We start from the raw sequence: 17,616 nt of genomic DNA, 5'->3' as shown, positions 1-17,616 counted from the left end.
CAACATCCAAACCAGGGATCAGATTCCTACTCAAGGGAAGCGATCCCTGAATATCACCCTCTGTTTAATCCAAGGTAGGTTATGCTGTTGTGTGTTTTATACCCTGAATCTCATCTGGACTGTCTCCACACCCCGCCTAGGCTGTGGGCAGGGATAAGAGGTAGGAGCACTGGCTCCCAGCATGAAAGCCCTGTGTGCCTAACTGTAGTCTTAATGATTTAGTGTAAAAGGCAGCAATCAAGCATGAATTCAGCCTTTTTTGCCAGCTTGGTCCACACATCATGCATTTTTAGAAAGCCATCCTACATCTTTCATGTAACTGGGAGTTACGAGCCACCTTTTGATAAATGTCAGCCAAGAATTAAGTAGAGTATGAGAATGAGGCAGTCATGCATTCCCTGCAGGTGACGGTGACACCAAAAGCCTTCCTGGTGGTCTGTGTTACTACCCAGCTAGCTGGCAAGCTGGAACAGGGCTCATAGAGTTTGAGGAAAAGTAAAATACAGTACTACACAACACAGGAGGTATTTCAGTCTGGTTATATTGGCACCTTAGAATAATCTTTAATCACTTGAAGATAAATGGTGATTCCTGAGCTACTAGAAACTCAGCATTTCAGGAAAATCATTCTCTTACACATGCTTGAGTGATGGGGCCGTTTTCTCTCCTTTTGTCCTCTTTAACTAATGTACAGTAAAGGATGCAGAACCAATTACTAAACTGTTTTTCCTGACCAGCCTTGGGAAAGGTGGATTTGGCAGATAACAGCAGCAATGACCTGGGAGTCCTGGCCAAAGCAGAAAAACATGGCTGTGTGTTTTTGCCATAGTCCCAAAAAGGCGATTTGAGAATCTAGTACCATGTGCCTGTGTTCCTGTTCTTCTGCAACTATAGCTGGCTCCTTGTCACTATCTGGGACGTGGCCTGGCTGAATCAACCCAGTGTGCACCCAAGTGTCTGCACAGGCATGCCCCGAGGTGATGCTGGAAAGGCTATTCCTTGGCTTTTTGCTCCTATTAGTCATGTTAGTGCTTGCGCCCATATTGATAATTTTCAGACGTTATGCAGCGTTAAAGCATGAAGTTAAAGGCCCTCCGCCCTTGTGAGGCAGTGCGAGAGCAGGTTTGCGTGCTTTTCTTTAAAAACAACCCCTCACTAGGCTTTTTAATGTTTTTAATGAAACACTTTCTGCATTCAAATGCCAGTGGCCTGCCGCGACAGCACCTTCGCTCTGCCACCTGCTGCCAGCTGCTGTAAATGTTGGCTTCGCTGCAGCCAGGCCTTGGGCTTTTTTTTCCTTTATTGTAAAATAATTTTGAAATAAGAAATACTATTTAGGTGGTTTAGGACAGAGTTTTATGCCATTACTTGTTTGCTTAATGCTCTTTACTTTGGCAGCAAGTCAAGAATGAGAAAGGAAATTAGCGTTAACATTTGTCACACATTTGGTAATATTGCATATAGAAAGGTAAATGCCAAATATACATATGCCACTTTAGAAATAAATGCTGCTGGCAAGGAAAGGCGTTTTCTACCCAATTACGTGGCCTTTTTGATGTAAATGTTATGAATGTGTGGTAATATTTGGCCATCTGCTGATGACAGTAAGAATTGCACAGGCATGGCAGCGCGGAGCCCCTGCACCCTCACCCTGGCTCCTGCGGGACCCATGGCCAACTGCGGCGGGAGGAGGGATCGCGGGGACCCCGGCACCCCCAGGGGTACCTGGATCTGCCTCGCATGGCAGGATGGGGGTGATAGCCTCACCCAGACTTTCTGACACCAAAAGAACCCTAAATCCAGGTTTGTGATAACAACCTGCCATAATATCTGTGGGTGGCAACTAGCAGATGACGCTGCTGGCCCTTGGCAAGCTTTCCTCAGGCTTTTGGCTACTTGGTGCTTTCAATCGCTGAGGTGTTTCTAGAAATGTGTTTGCCTAATGTCTGTAACCTGCGGACCAGACGCAGGACAAAAACCAGGGCACAGTATCTCGGTGAAAGAGGAAAAGGAGAGGTTTGAGAAGAAAGAAGGGAAGATGAGAAAAATACAAAGTGGAAAAGGTCTAAGAAGAAAGTGGGCAAGTCTTGGTTTGTGTGGTCAAGGTTGTGTGAAGGAGGAGATGGAGGTTGAGGAAATAAGGACAAGCTGATGAAGGAAGATGTGAAGACAAGAGAAGGGAGAAAGGTGAGGAGCAGTGCAAGCGATGTGCCTTTCTCAGAAGAGAGAAGTTAGGATCTGCTGTCCAGGTCATGATCTATAGAAACTTGTCCCTTAAAGTCCCTTTGCCCCCCCTCTGTTCACACAGGCTATGGGTCGGGAAAGAGGGGAGGGCTCAGGACTTTTCAGCTCCTGTCTGAGCCCTGCCAGCACCAGTATTTGTATTTCTTGGCTCGGTGTGCCTGATGGGCAGTGGGAGGCACTGACCTTGCATGATCAGAGGAGGATGTTCCAGTGCCCTTCCAGGCAGATGGCTTTCCCCGTGGCCTGGGGAAAATGGTGGGTCTGGGTCTTACACTCGTGAGCTGGAGTCAGTCTGGGTGGAGCAGCCGGGACAAACATGCTGTACGCTGGGATAACAGCAGGGCTGTGAGACTGTGGCAGCGGGGGTGCAGTTCAGCTCTGCCTTGACTCCATCGTGGAACTGAAAGCAGTTCGTTAAAAGTTTCATTGCTGGTTTTGTTTTCCTTTTCCTCCCCAAGACTGGCCACCCTGTTTTATGTGACCAGCACTGCCCCAGCCAGGGTGGACACAGAGACGTGGGTGCCCCAACTGTGTCACCTAGGAGACATCTGGCACTAAAGTCTTCACCGTCCTTTCCTCCTCTTCCTTTACCACATATACATATTGCAGAATATTGGTTGTGGTTTATTAAAAAAGAAAACACGTTGCATAAGGGGATGTGATTTTAGAGTCTGCCCAGCAGAAGGCAGTCTGGTGAGCTCCATCAATATTTGATTATCTTCTCCTCCTCCCATCAGGGGGAGATTTCAGAAGTTGACATCCCTGCCACCACACAAAAAGTACCAAGGAGGTATTTTAGGAAGTGAAAATGGAGGATTTGGCTTTTAAACCCACAGAAACATAGTGAGTCAGGAAAGGTTTCTAGAAGAGACAGATAAAATAATAGCACAGCTGTTTTCTTTCAGTCTTTCCTACACATCTTTTTTACATCTCTTTCTGCTGAATTAATCCTGAATTTTCTCATCACAGCCACAGTTCTGCCCTGTGAGTCTACCCTCAACAGAGACACAGGCATTTGGCACCCTTATAACGCCAGTCCCATCTGTATCCATCAAACCCTCAGTCTCAGCTGTGGTTTGTGAGCTGGGAACAGAAAACCATGCCCCACAGCGAGAGCTAGAATGGGGTAAAGGAAGGTGACAAATATGAGGCAGGGATGCTGAATCAGTGAGGCTCAATAGGAGTGCAGTCCCCAGCCTGGCCAGCACTGAGAACCCGAGGAGCGGTCCTCGGGGTGGCTGCTGGTCTGCCTTTCTTGGGGGAGAAGGAGAAATTCTCACCATCTGTCAAAAGTCAGCACTTGAAACTTCCCAGCCCTTAGTTCAACCGAGGGGTCATTTCACTGCTGCAATGAGTTTGTGCTGGGTAGGCACTCTGTTGATTACATCTGTTAAATATGTAAATATGTTAAACTGTTGTGCTGTTTACCATCTCTGGGTGCTGGATTAGGGTTATTATTTCACTGTAGTGTGTAAATGATACGATAAAATTACTGGTCATGAGGCTAAGCTGGCATTGCCGTCATCTCTGTACTTAATAATTACATTCTTTACCTTTTCTTCTCAGAGTCAGTCTACGAGGGAGGCAAGGGGAGACACTGTCCCTCACTCCTTCACCTTATTCTCCTCCAGGCTGGTTACAATAGCTCTTGAGAATTTTGAATATCCTTGGGATGTTCAAGCCAGCATGTTCCTGTTTCTATGTCTCCTGAATGTGTTTCAGGTCCTGTTTAAGGTTAAACAACTACTTAAGAATACCACTCAGAGGTCTCCCCATGGGTGGATAGTTATGAGTGGCAGGGTGTATAGCATAGTATGGCAAGCACCTAGGACACTGGACAACTCCGATGTTTTGGAATTTCACATCTGAACAAGTGCAGAATCCTAAAAAACTAGTAAAGTTTGCTGTCACTCTGGCAATTCCAGAGAGACACAGATCCCTGCAACATGCTGGGGCCTGTCCCATGTCTACCATTCTCTACCAAGGGGAAGAGAAGGTCCCCAGATCTGATGACAAAACAACAGGCGCTGCAGCCACTCCAACCTCGGTGACAGGCACTGCGGCTGAACCAGCGAACCAACCCATGCTGGTATCAGTCACACCTAGACACAAGAATAAATAGCGGATGTAAAAGTCAGCTTGTTTAAAATCATACTGAGAAGGGAAAGGAGGAAGAAGCAGACAAAGTGGCTACTCTAAAGCAGGACCATCACAAGATGAGGAGGAAGAGGCAGAACTTGTAAATGAGGTGGTAACCACCCGATCCCTATCTCTGCCTGAGCCACAAGATATACGGAAAGATTTCAGCTGTTGTCCAGGTGAGCACATTGTCACCTGGCTGCTCTGATGAGGAATAACGGGGCCAGCAGCCTGGAATTAGAGGGCAGCTGAGATCCCTTCCTAGGGAAGGGGCCATTAAAAAAGTGATTAGAGAATGGACATAAGCCCTCAGCCTGAAAGCAGTCTGTCAGGCATGAAGGAAATGTACCCCTTCAAGGAAGATGTTATATGTCACCCAGGCACATGGACCAGCATGGTAAGAGGTGTCCAGCACTTGAGGGAATTAGCTGTGCTGAAGATGATTTATGATGACCTGGACAATGACTAGTTACCCACAGATGTGGATCAAGTCAAGTGTATCTGCCCCACGTGTACGGAGTGCACCACTGTCATCTGCCAACTCCTTGGCAGTAATGACCCAGAAAGATGGAGAGGGACGAATGGTGGATCGGTTGGCTTGACCTTTGTCCTGCTTACCTGTAGCTGTGTCAGGCTGGGTCGTATGGATCCTTATGCAGAGCCTTGAGCAGCCTGATCTAGTTGAGAGGCATCCCTGCCCGTGACAGGGAGGCTGGATTACATGATCTCTGAGGTTCCTTCCAGCCTAGGCCATTCTATCATTCCCCTAACTTCAAGGAGATTATCTGACCTCTGAGGGCCCTGAGCAACCCTCATAGCCTGGAATGGGCATTTGTCATAGGGAAATTGCTGACCTGTACTTCAGGCTATTGCTCCCTGCTCCAAAGGCAGCTGCGTTGCAGCAACAGCGAAGGAGGAAAAGAAAAAAAAAATTGAAAAATCTGTGTCGGAGAACTGTGAGGTTAAACCGAAGCAGATATGGAGTCATTTCTTGCCACAAGACAAATGGTATTAATCACACGTGAACAAGATCCATCCCAGGGCTTATGAAGACTGTCAGCTTTGTACACGTGGATAAAAGGCACTAAGGAAATCTCCCTTATTTCTTCAATGTGTTGTCTTTTCTGGGATTTGCCCATTTGCTGGTTTTGTGCTCTCATGCTGAACACATTTTGAAGCTCTCTTCAAGTGCTGTGCATTTAATTGGCTTCACAAGCAGGCACCTCGTGCGACACAGTCTGTCTTGCTGGCAGTCTGTGAAGTATTTTGCCATTGTTCTTTTTCATTTGGCATATAAGTATCTGCACGCTGTGTCCAGAATAGCCAGGTCCAAGTCCCTGATGACATCATGGTCTCCGGAAGAAAAATCTTCCTCATGGAGCAGGGGCAGTATGTGCAGCTTTGCACTAACTACAAAACAAATCCACCTTTTTCTGTAGAAAAATGAAAGGTAGGCTCAGAAAGATGAAAGGGAATAATAGCATTGACTACTAGTAGAGGACGTGTTGGATGACTCCAAAGTCAATGTATTTGTATGTCACACTATTCCAGCGGTTAGATGTGTAGGATGAGCCCCAGCTCTCAGTGAGTTCATCCTGGTGCCTTTGTGGCCCTTTGCCTCCTACAGGGGCAAACTGTGGTCCAGAATGACCTGCAGGGATTCAGCAGCAGCTACCTGTAGGAAGGTAGGGCTCCTCAGCAAGTGTCCTGTCTTAGGAACCCATCATTTACCCATCATTTCCAGACTACAGCCTGCTGGGCCCCAGGTTCTGACTATGGTTTCCCTTTTTCTTCATTTTCTTTATTTTTTAAGCTAGTTGCTGGTAGCAACATTAAAAGCCCTCTTTGCTGACATTGCTGTAGGAAGATTCATAGATTCCTCCTGTTTTCCAGGAAATATCGAAAACTCCAAGACAGGGAGAAGTCGGCTGGGAGAGAGGGAGGAAGAACACAGCAGGAGCTACTCAGCTGTCCCAGGAGATTTGCATCCTTCAGCTAATAACTGAAGTAGGGTATAACAATTAAATTAAATTGCCTAAACAATCAAAGAGCGATTACTTTCATTAATTACAAGCAAGATGGGGGAAAAATAGGACTTAATTTCAATAAAACCTTAACCAGCTTGGGTATGATTTTTGTTTGATACAAAAGTGACAGAACTTCCTGCTTTGCAATACTCTATGCCTGGAAATACTGTGCTTTATCTCCACCACTGACGTGATAAACCATGGTATGGACTTTCCTTAACAATCAGAACCTGACTGACAAATAAACCAGAGCCCTACACTTTGCTTCTAAATTATAACCCCAAGTCCGTACAGCAGCATCTACTCCTAATGTCAAAATTCACTGGCACTAAGTTGAATGATGTCCTGTTTGTCTTGGTATTACTTATCAATTATATTTTTTAGACCACCTCAACTATCATAGGTCCTTTGCAGAGCACACAGCTAACTCGGTCTCCCCATGGAGGGGCGGAGGGTGAAGTGAAGGCATCCTTTGGGGGCTCCTGAGCTAGAAGAACTTAACGCAATCTGCATAAAGAGACAGCGAAATGAGAACAAAAGTAACAGCTGGATTAGCTGGCTGCTGGAGTGCTGCAGGCAAGCTGGTGATTGGCACAGCTGTAGAACAGTTTTGTCTTGTTTTTTCCTGCTTTTTTGCCTTTGTAGTTGCAGTTTATTTTTTACTAGTATTTTCAGCATTATTCCAGTTTGGTAGCGTTTAACCTTGCTGTTATAATAACTGCTGCAGAAATCGTCAGCAGGGAATTTATTCTGTGCTTGTGAATACATTTGTACAGTGTAAAATAAAGAAGGCCTGAGGCAAGCTACTGAACAACAAGGAAAAGACAAAATATTTACTCACCAATTCAGTAGGCATCATCTGCCTAGCGTGCTGAACCAGGCAAAGGCCCTATAAGGAAAAAAATCTCCCTTGATTATGTAATTAAGGAATATCTCATAAGGCAAAGAAACAGGACTGGAGACATCTGCATGGCCCATAGTAAGCCTGATAACTTTTGACTACTTGAGTTCCCGCTCGGTCCCCATATGTTGCCTGGTCTAGTCGAGAGGTGGCGTCCCTGCCCATGACAGGGAGGTTGGACTAGATGATCTCTAAGGTCCCTTCCAGCCTAGGCCATTCTAGGATTCTATGACTTTGCAGCATGTGAATGTATAAAATTCATACATAATTCAAATAGGTAGTCAAAGGAACTGATAAACCCAGACATATATTTCCAATTCATGTAAATCAGTGGTCATTTCATTTCTGGTGTTAGTGGTTCCATTTATTCTCATCCTGGCACTCGTTGCTTTTATTTAGAGTAGCCCCTTCTGATGCCTTGAGTCACCGCAGAAGAGGAGGACACGAGGATCCAGCTTTAGCTTCTCCAGACAGCTCTCTCAGTCCCATGCCTCAGTTGTTGTCAAGGAGACTTATCTCTGGCATATATCTTCTCTGTGGTTTCTCTTCTTAGTATGCTTTTCCATTGCTATGGAGACTATCGGAAACTCATTTAGCAACTCCCAGTGCCCCACAAGGAACATGTGTTTCATAATTCACTGCTCAGATTGAGGAGCGCTGTTTAATTCTTGACCTCTCACCTGCACTGTCCAGCCTGTCCACACCAGGGACTATCTCTGCTGAGACTTTCTGAACTGAAACACCACAGCTCTAAGGTGGCTTCAGTGGGGACCATAGAACCATAGAATGGCCTAGGCTGGAAGGAACCTTAGAGATCATCTAGTCCAACCTCCCTGTCATGGGCAGGGACGCCACCTCTCGACTAGACCAGGCAACCCATGGGGACTGAGCGGGAATTGAACCTGCGACCTTGGGGTCGTCATTGTTGTCAGCACCACGCTCAAACCACTGAGCTAACCGGCCCCAATTCTGAAGCTGAGGCAAACCTTGCATGTGGGAGGTAGCCAAAGGTTTGCCCTGGCTACTTGGCATAGCTCTGTAAGTCCAAAACCCTCTCGTTCTCCAGGTCTTCACCTTGCGTTTTTTTGAGTTCTCATGCCATTGCTATCTCTGGTAAAGAGATCATTTTAGATCAAGTGTTTGCATGCTGTAGATGAACTGTGGCTCTAGAGATCTTAAGGATTTCCTAATAAATTATTCTAAGGAGACATAGTTTCAGGAGACTATTAAAAGACAAGTCCACAAATTGTAAGGGCTTATGAACTTGTGGGGATTAGAGCCGAAGAAGATTGCAAACTTGAGGATTGGAGCAGGAAGCATGGTGGCCTTTCATGGATACTGCATGAAGTAACACAGATGAAACCAAGGAAAATGCCTAACTATAGTGGTGCAAATGAGAGGGAAACAGAACCACTCTGTTGGTCACTATTGCAGGGCAGGAGAAAGGGAACCACACTGGGGCTAGCGGCATGGAAGTATGCGGTGGAAGGGAGGATCTGTGGCTTGGTTTGACCAGCTCCCAAGATTGTCAACTTCCTGACACCACAGAGGAAAGCTGGATCCCTCTCAGGGCAGTACTGGAGTTTGTGTCGGTCAGGAGGTGGTAATTTGACTCCCAGAGAGCGGTGGGGTAGTTGCAGTAGAAGCGGCAGCATCCCAGCAATGCAAGTGGCAATAGCAGGCTGGAGGAACCTAACTGCGCGCTGGCACTGTGCACTCAAACCACTTTGGCCAGTACAGCATCGTAGGCCTTACTAAGAAAACCAAGACATAAGAGAAGTTATCATTTGGGGTTTATAACAGCTGGTACATAGGAAAGCAGCCACTGCAGGACTGAACGGCCAGCAAGCAGTGGGTTTGAGCACTGAGAGTATCTTCCTTCTGAGACAGGATGGAAGATCCCTTTCAAAGCAGATGCGAGTCAGCAGGCAAAAATCAGGAATAAAGAGAGCAGCCTATAAAATAATAGGGTTCCACACTCAAGAATGGAATTACAGCCCCTCTCATGAGCTCTGCTGTTCGTGCTGAGATAGCAACCGAGGCTGCAGTTCCCAGCGTCCTGCCCTATTTCCCCACTCCAGTGCACAGTCTGGCATATTAGCATAATCTTCAGTTCCAGTTTGCATTAATGCGTCAGTCTATGCCCTGCGGTAACTCAGGAACAGATACACTGTCATTTGGCTACTGGGGCTAGAAGGCCAGAGGAGGGTTCTGAGATGAGGACAGTAATTCCATTACCCTCCGGGGGTAAATCAGAGCCCACCCATACCCAGCAATCTATAAATAGCCAGATTGTCTCCAAATCACCACCTCAGAGCAATGCAGAGCCATAAATATTCAGCAGGTACTAGGAACAGCTGAACCCAGCTGAAGGAATCAAATTATATAAATAAAATGAAGTAATTAGTCAATTCAGGCATTTTACAAAAATGTACATTAAATTTACATATTTTACTAAGGCACAGGATTTATAATGAAGAAGGGTTTGGGGAGCTGAAAGGAATCACATATACCCTGTCACTTTTGCAAATCACTCTCTATTCACTGATTTCAACAATCAGTTAGTTACACGTGAAGCTGCTTTAAGATGCTGACGGGCATCTCCGTATGCGTATTGGGCCACAGCGCAGAGCTACGCCAGTACGGGAGGCACACCCCAAAAGTACCCTCAGCATCAGGGAGCCTGCACACTCGCAGGCAGCAGAGGACAAAAAAAGAAGGGAAATGCATTAAAAATCTACTCTGAACGACATATTTCAGTATGCCTTGGAAGTGAGGGGTTGCTTTGTAATTTGCTTCAGTGCCATTATAATCTTATGAAGTACAAAATTTTAAGAATATATTTCATACAAACTTAGATATTCTCTTTTTTTGGATTCTGGATTTAAAGAAAATCAATTATGTTGATCCAGCTAGTGTCTCTAGAAGTATATGTATGTATGTATGGTATACAGAAAAATGCATTTCAGAGGGGTACCTACACCCAAACAGCAATCACCTGTGCAGCTCCAGTTTGTACCACTATATTCCTCAGTGTTACTTTCTGTCTCATCATGGGTTTTCTTCTCAGTTTTTAAACACTTAGCTTGGTCTTTATCTGTGTGTTGGTGAAAGTGTACAGCCAGGATTTATGGATTTGCAGATGTGTTATTAGGGGGTTGGTGGACTGGGTCTGCACGCTTGGAGATGAATTCCATTTATCTGGAGAGTAGGTGTTTAACTAATGGGCACATCAGACACGAAAAAAATGCAGGGCATTTTCTAGTGTCAGTGTTTTACAAAAACATCCGAATGAATGAGCTGAGAGAAAAACATTGACTGTTTTTATATTCAATGAACAGAAATAACAAGAATAAGCACCATGATGAAGCATTATCATTGTGTGTTACTGATTATTTCGAGGTTAATTTTTTCATTCTGAATGATCGACATTCTGCAAGACTGAGGAATGAGAAGTTCAAGGAGCCGAGAGAATCAAGTAATTACAAATCATAGGCTCCAAACAATCTAATTAACATCTCAGACAAGAATTTAAAGAAACTTACGTGAAAGAACAATACATTTATGTCACTTATCGATTACTTTCTAGCAGAATGAAAGGCTAATTCTGTCTGTTAAAAGGGCTTTGGGTTAAAAGGCTGTAACTGCTGTGTGTATCAGCTGCAGAAGCTGTGGTCTAAGGAGGACAGCTGTGCTACGAGGAACTGGGCAAAAGCACAGCATAAACTATGGTCTAAAAAAATCATGAAAGAGAAAGAGGAGAGACACATGCTCTGTTTAAGAGCTCATTCTGCTTCAAATGATGAAGCTCCCACTGACTTCAGGCTCTTGGACTGTTCTATAGCAGAATTATTAGACTTAAGTTGTGCTCCACGATTCCAACAAGATCAAGGACTTTCTGCACTAAACATAAGGAAAGATGTAACTTTGGCCTTTTGTAAATTCTTTACAATGTACAGACATGATTTTATAGGAGAAAACACAAGTATTATGACTAAGAGGTATCAATTACATGTAAACCACCAAAAAAAATTTAAAAGAACAGTCAGTACTGCATGATGAGTTCTGCTGTCTTTCCTCTGTTTATTTCTGATTAAAGCCTTGGAGTTTTCTCTATAGACATGAAAAAAATGAATTTTATGAAGGCTGCAAAAGTAAAACTTGCATATTGTGAAAAAGTCAGTATTCAGGTTGACTAGGAATAACGTATGCTTTTTATGCACAAGAACGCATGCTATTTTTTTTATCCTGGCCTGGAGATGAGTCAAAGCTGTATATTGAAGGAAGCTGTTGTTAGAAATGCTGGAAATTGTAGTGATTTAGCTAGGACGCTAGAGGAAGATGATTTGGTGGTTACAATGCACACATGTTATTTGAGCAATCAGATTCTCTTTTACATAATGCTAGACAGCTCTCCCACACCAAGCTTTTCACAGGTTCAGATTAATATCAAGTCTTTGCGCTGAATGTATCTGGCAGTAGAAAGCAATTTATTCTTGTTTGATTCAGTTTGAATTGTGTCATCATTTAGACACAGACACAGCCTACCTCACAAAAATAACATGCAATAACAACTGTGCAGGTGAGGTTTCAGCTAAGTAGTGCTTGGGGCCTCAATTCCCCTTGTGGAGACTGTGAACTCTCCTGGGTTTTCTCTAAATAGTGCCAGGGATGCCCATCTGCTGCAGCGCAAGGCAGGAGAGCCACGGCTGAGCTGGAGTGGAGCAACTTCTGCAGCTGCTGCCCCTTAGTTTATTCCAGCTTTATCCACACACCACAGGTGAAGGAGTCCAACTCATTTGTTTTATGCTGACAACTGTTTTTCCACCGTGGCACATGTTGTCATGCAAAGAGGCGTGAAAAACAGTGTCTTTTTAGCTGGTTTCTTACAAAAGCAGAGGTTATGTGGTGCCTCGGACATGGGTGGGCCGTAGGTCCTCTAGTAATAACTTCTGGTTCCATTGCCAGCTCTTGGTCAAACACCTCAACTGCCAACTTCCCACAAAAACACCCTTCAGAAGGAGCGTGAGAAAACCCGCATGTGACTTGAGAAATGTGTGCAGACTTGACAGATAATCACAGAATCATCCAGGTTGGAAAAGACCCTTGGGATAATCTGGCTGTGTTTCACATATGAAATCAGTCCAATGGAAGACCTCCCTGGTCAGAGCTGTGAACTCTGGCTAAGGACCTGCTGCTTAAATTTCAGTCTGAGTCTGGTCCCATGGCTCCTCCTTTTCATGCTCTGATACTATGGTTTTTTCTCACAAAGGCTGGTTATGGAGCTGTCACTCTAAGTAGGACCCAAGTGATATCACTAGCAATATCATCAAAGTCTTTTCCAGAGGCTTCAAGGAAAGATGGAGAGATAAGGACTTGGTAATATTGAGACCTGGAACACATTAAAAAACAGGTAAGAAAATAAGCCTAGAAAAAGCAGTTAAAATTAGAGAAGATGAAATGATAAATACCTTGGGGAGTTTACTGTATGTTTCACTTCTGATTGTACTGCACCTCTTAGACCAATTTTTCATTTAATTTTCATAGCACTCCACTATCAGCACTAAGAACCAAACTGAGCTAAATTAACAAGTTGGATTCATTACACCATCCAAACAAATTTCCCTGGGCTTATTATGCCTTAAGGGCTTGATACTTTCCTGGCAGCCTCTTTCAAATTACCCCTTCAACAAGCATGACATAAACTTGGGTCTGCACAGCACGAAAATTTATGTGAGGAGAGCAGTTATTTTAACAGATGGAAATTCTCAGATTCTCCTGAAAGGTGAAGCACCAAGTACACTATTAATTTTTAAAAAGGACTTTACAGTACAATAGTCTTGTACTGTTGGCATCCATGGTAAAAGATAACTGCTTCTTGCTCCAACTTTGTCTTGTTCTGCAGTGCAGTACAACGCCAGCTCTGTTCCAGCATTGTGCAGCATTTCATAACATGCAATTGCTCTTAAGTCCTGATTCAGCTTTTCACTCTTGCAGGATGCAGTGCTTCTCATTAAGCTTCTGCCCGGGCTCTCCAGAAATAACGCAAGCAGCACAAATCTCCCAAGAGCTGCCAGTCAAAACAGCCAACTCTTGCAGCAACATGGACTAATCTGCAGCCGCGCTGTTTGCCTTGCAGATAACAGAACATCCTGGGCAGGACCTAGGGAGTGGCATCGTCTCATTGAAGGGAGGAGAGGGAACTGCTGCTTCTGGCACACATTTTATTCGGTATGAGTAAAAAGCATACTTGATTCTCAGCCAGCGCTGCCTACCAGTCAGACACGAAGCTGTTCCACAACGAGTTTGATTGTCAGAGATGTTGAGAAATTTTTGTAACGGAGTTGCTATGATGCTGTCAATTCAACTACGTAACATGTTGCCTGCAGACTATGACTTTCCCCCAAGGCATTCTGTGTGGCTTCCAAAACTCGTCAAAGGTTTGCTGCAGTTTCCGCTCTCTTGAAGACAAGCATGGAGGCTACTGCTATGGGCTGTCTTGCTATTTTCACCCTGGCTGAAATTTAACAAATGTAATATGGCTGATTGTATTGCCAAAAATTTTACTTTACTACCATATTTCCTTGGATGTTTCAAGATCTAAATATTTAAAGACTATCCCTGTATTTGTCATGTCAAAGTAACTCCAGCAACCACTTGTTTAGGAACCAGCCACTTAAATGAATGTGCTCAGTTTATATATGAATGTTGCTGGTCATATTTAAATGATATCTGGGACATTTAAGGAGGCATCTAGTCAATAAACAGAAAAGCCTCCTGTTAAACAGAAAATGAAGAAACAGCTTATGCACACAAGCAAGGACTTCCGTAGTCTGTAAAGTAGTAAATCTATAATGAATTTCTGTGACAGGACTCAAATAGTTATTCACATGCTGTACATAATGCTGTCTTACCTAGGAGATATAAAATGCCTTAAAGATGTAATGGCCTTAAAGAAATTCAGCAGAGCAAAAATGCAAGTTCTGTGAAAGCTACTGTATTGTATTTGTTGCACCAATGTAGAGGAATACTGTTCAGCAAAAGTTATCCTCTAAAAGACCTTGAGGAAATGGAACAGATGGTTCCATGTGCTATCCCACTTAAATTCAAAGTGGTTTTATAAATACTTAGAAAAAGTCAAGTAATATTTTCCTTAGTCATTTATTTAAAGAAAAGAAGGTTGAAGATGTATTTTGTTAGTATTCAAATCAGAGTGCATTTATTATGGAATTCTATAAGTTTGACTTTTTGTGCATTAAAACGATTTTCAACGCAGAAGTCTAGAATGGTGCAACATACCTGGCTGTTAGAACTGTTTGTACGTTGGATTTCTGTATTAATATGCTCCATAGGACACATAAAAATTGCAGTTTGGGATGAAACAAGGTAGGCCACGGTACAGACTACACCATTTGGTCACGATAGACAGTATCTTTGCTCTGCTCTGTTTCCACAGGTCATTATACCTGCCAACATTTTTAATGAAGAAAACAGCAGGGGTCCTGAGGGGAGGGACCTACGGTTCCTGCACCACCAGTAAAATGTGTTCTGGACACCCAGGGCTCTCTGCCTGCACAGGCTGGCCAGACATCACGGGTGCTGTGTCCAGAACACAGAGTATGGGGCCACTCAACTGAAAACCTGGTAGCTTACTGATAAATACAGGATTCTGCCATCAAAGCAGCTGAACTGGCAGGTATGGGGGATAACTATTCTGGGAATCCTTCATAATTTTTAAGAGGCACCCATCTGGAATATCCAGGCTGCAGGATTTTGGCCTCTGGTACTTCTCTGCTCTAGTTAAACACTGTTTTGCTCCTTGGCTTCTGTCCTATTTCCACAAGCTGAAATTTTCCCTCTCTTGGTTGGGGATTGTTTTTCTCTCAATCTGTAGTGTTGTTATGGATCAGAGGGAGCCATGGGCCAAAAGTGACTTGTAATCCTCAGCACATGCTGTTTTTTCTACACATACTGCTTAGCGAGGAAATAAACTAGTAAGGGATAAAAGATACAATATGTTGCTTACCACCCTATTTCAGCACATTAAATATATACAATCTGCACTTTGTTACAAGTAAAAATAACACTCGTATTAATACAGCTTTCCATAATATATTTATGTAGGGCAATCATTACCATTAATTATAAAGCAGGAGAAGTGTGTTACAAAGTGTCTGTCACTCCAGAATTCTGCATTAGGATAGATGTGGACAGTTTGATGGAGTGGATCGAGCATGCACCCAGGAGACGTATCTCTGCAAGTGTCATTGACTCACTCAGAGATTTAAGACAGGTCTTTTGAGTCCATAAATTCCTATTTTTGAGAGAGCCAAGCTTTAGACACGTTATTTATTTATTTTTTTAACAAGACTCCAGAATCTACAGCTCCCTCTGATATCATCAGCAGCCACTAAATATCCAAAACTGAAGTCCCAAACTTGAGGACAGAAAATTACAAAGTGGTTTTGAAAATCCTGGCCTCAGCCTCCCTGGGCTGCTTCATACTTGAAGTGGTGTCTGAATGCTCTTACACATCTTTGCAAAGTGGCTGACTGAAATCTGCAACTGAGAAAGTGCTATAAGAATAGTTATTGCTTTATCTCACAAATCTTGATAAGCATTTTAACTACTATCTATTATACCATTCAAATTTCACAATGTAATCACCCTTGTAGAAACAGGTAATTTAATTTTCATTTGGCAATTGTACGACATTTTACAGTTTTAAGGCTGTGCACAAGAGCAGTTTAGAAAGCTAAACATCACTGATCCATTTCACAAATGGACACAACTGCACTCAGAAGAGGGATCTGCATTAGACCACACAGACTGCAGCAAATTCACCACTAGAATACAGGATTTCTGACACAAAATTTGCTGTACCAGAGACTAAATCAGTGGTTCTTAAACTGTTGCTGTATGCAGTATACCAGCTTTCTTTCTGGCATCTCCTTGGTAAATAAATTTGAAAGGTAGCTAAAAATACATTCCTAGTATTATCTTGCCCCTCAAGTGACTCATATTGTTACCATTGGGATACAGTTCAGTCATGAAATAAGAAGAAAAATCATCATCTGTGGCAGCACCAGGGCCAGAGGATCTGCTAGACTTTGTTGGTAAGGGTGAGGAAATTTGCAGCAGGTATTCTTGCTATACTTAACAAACCTAATTTTGCCGTGTGTTGTGTAATTCTGGATGTCCATCTCAATTAAAAAGAAGGGAAAAAAGATCTGCCATGGCTTGAGAAACTGATTGTTTTTGCAAAACTGATTCACTGCTGCCCAGCAGAATCCAAGGGAGGCGCAGTATGCTAAGCCACTGACAGAACCGTGGTGTATTAGGCACAGAGGAATTTTTTTAAATCTCCTCAGGTCTTTCAGTGGTCTTAAATTTAGAACACTGCAATTAAAAAAAAGTTTGATCTATGCTAATTATCTGATTATAAATTTTCAGAACTAAGGAAATAGTCTGCAGTTATCAAGTCAGTTAATATGTTGCCAGGTCTTGCAGCAGAAATAAAAATATGCCGGAGACAGTCTTCACATATTTTTTTGGGGAAATGTACTCAGAGCATCTATCAAATTGAGGAGGGTATTTTTCTCCCCTCGGATTTGCCTGCCTTCCTGTTTACTGACAGGATTTCCCCACAACGAGAATCAAATGCCCTTCTAGCAAACATGGTGACTGCTTTATTTGAAAAGTCATCTGGGTTTAGAAAGAGACTATTTCAATAGTCTGCTTCTGAAATGCATTTTAGCAGCTGTGAAGAAGAAGGGAAGAAGGAGAAACCTCAGGGGTTTAGTTAGTGTATCCTGTGGGGTTGGTCAGCTTTTTGCTGACCACTGGCCAGACATCACTTTTCCCTGGAGGTCACAGAATCACAGAATGTCAGGGGTTGGAAAGGACCTTGAAAGACCATCTGGTCCAACTCCCCTGCTGGAGCAGGATCACCTGCAGTAGGTCACACAGGAATATGTCTAGATGGGTTTTAAATGTCTCCAGAGAAGGAGACTCCAGTCGTATCTGGGTGACACAGCCTAGCAGGCAGAAACAAGGGAAGACGATCAGATTTGTTCGGAGGGACACCGCTACCTGCAGACACTGCAGCAAGGCCTGGGGCAGCCCAGGCCCCTCCAGAGGGCAGAGAGGGCGAGGGGAGCAGGGCAGGGCGCCTCCGGCGCTTCCCAGGGCCCGGGGCCCCGGCTCCCCTCACGGCCCAGCACCTTGGTCCCCTCAGCGCCTGGGGGCCAGGCCCTCCTCAGGACCCGGGGTCTGGGATCCTCTGGCCACCCTCGCGGTTGGGGT

The sequence above is a fragment of the Apaloderma vittatum genome, unplaced genomic scaffold, assembly GCF_000703405.1.
Source record: "Apaloderma vittatum isolate BGI_N311 unplaced genomic scaffold, ASM70340v1 scaffold25417, whole genome shotgun sequence".
Taxonomy (NCBI): Eukaryota; Metazoa; Chordata; class Aves; order Trogoniformes; family Trogonidae; genus Apaloderma; species Apaloderma vittatum.
The sequence above is the reverse complement of the archived record's forward strand: the minus strand, read 5'-3'. Positions refer to the sequence as shown.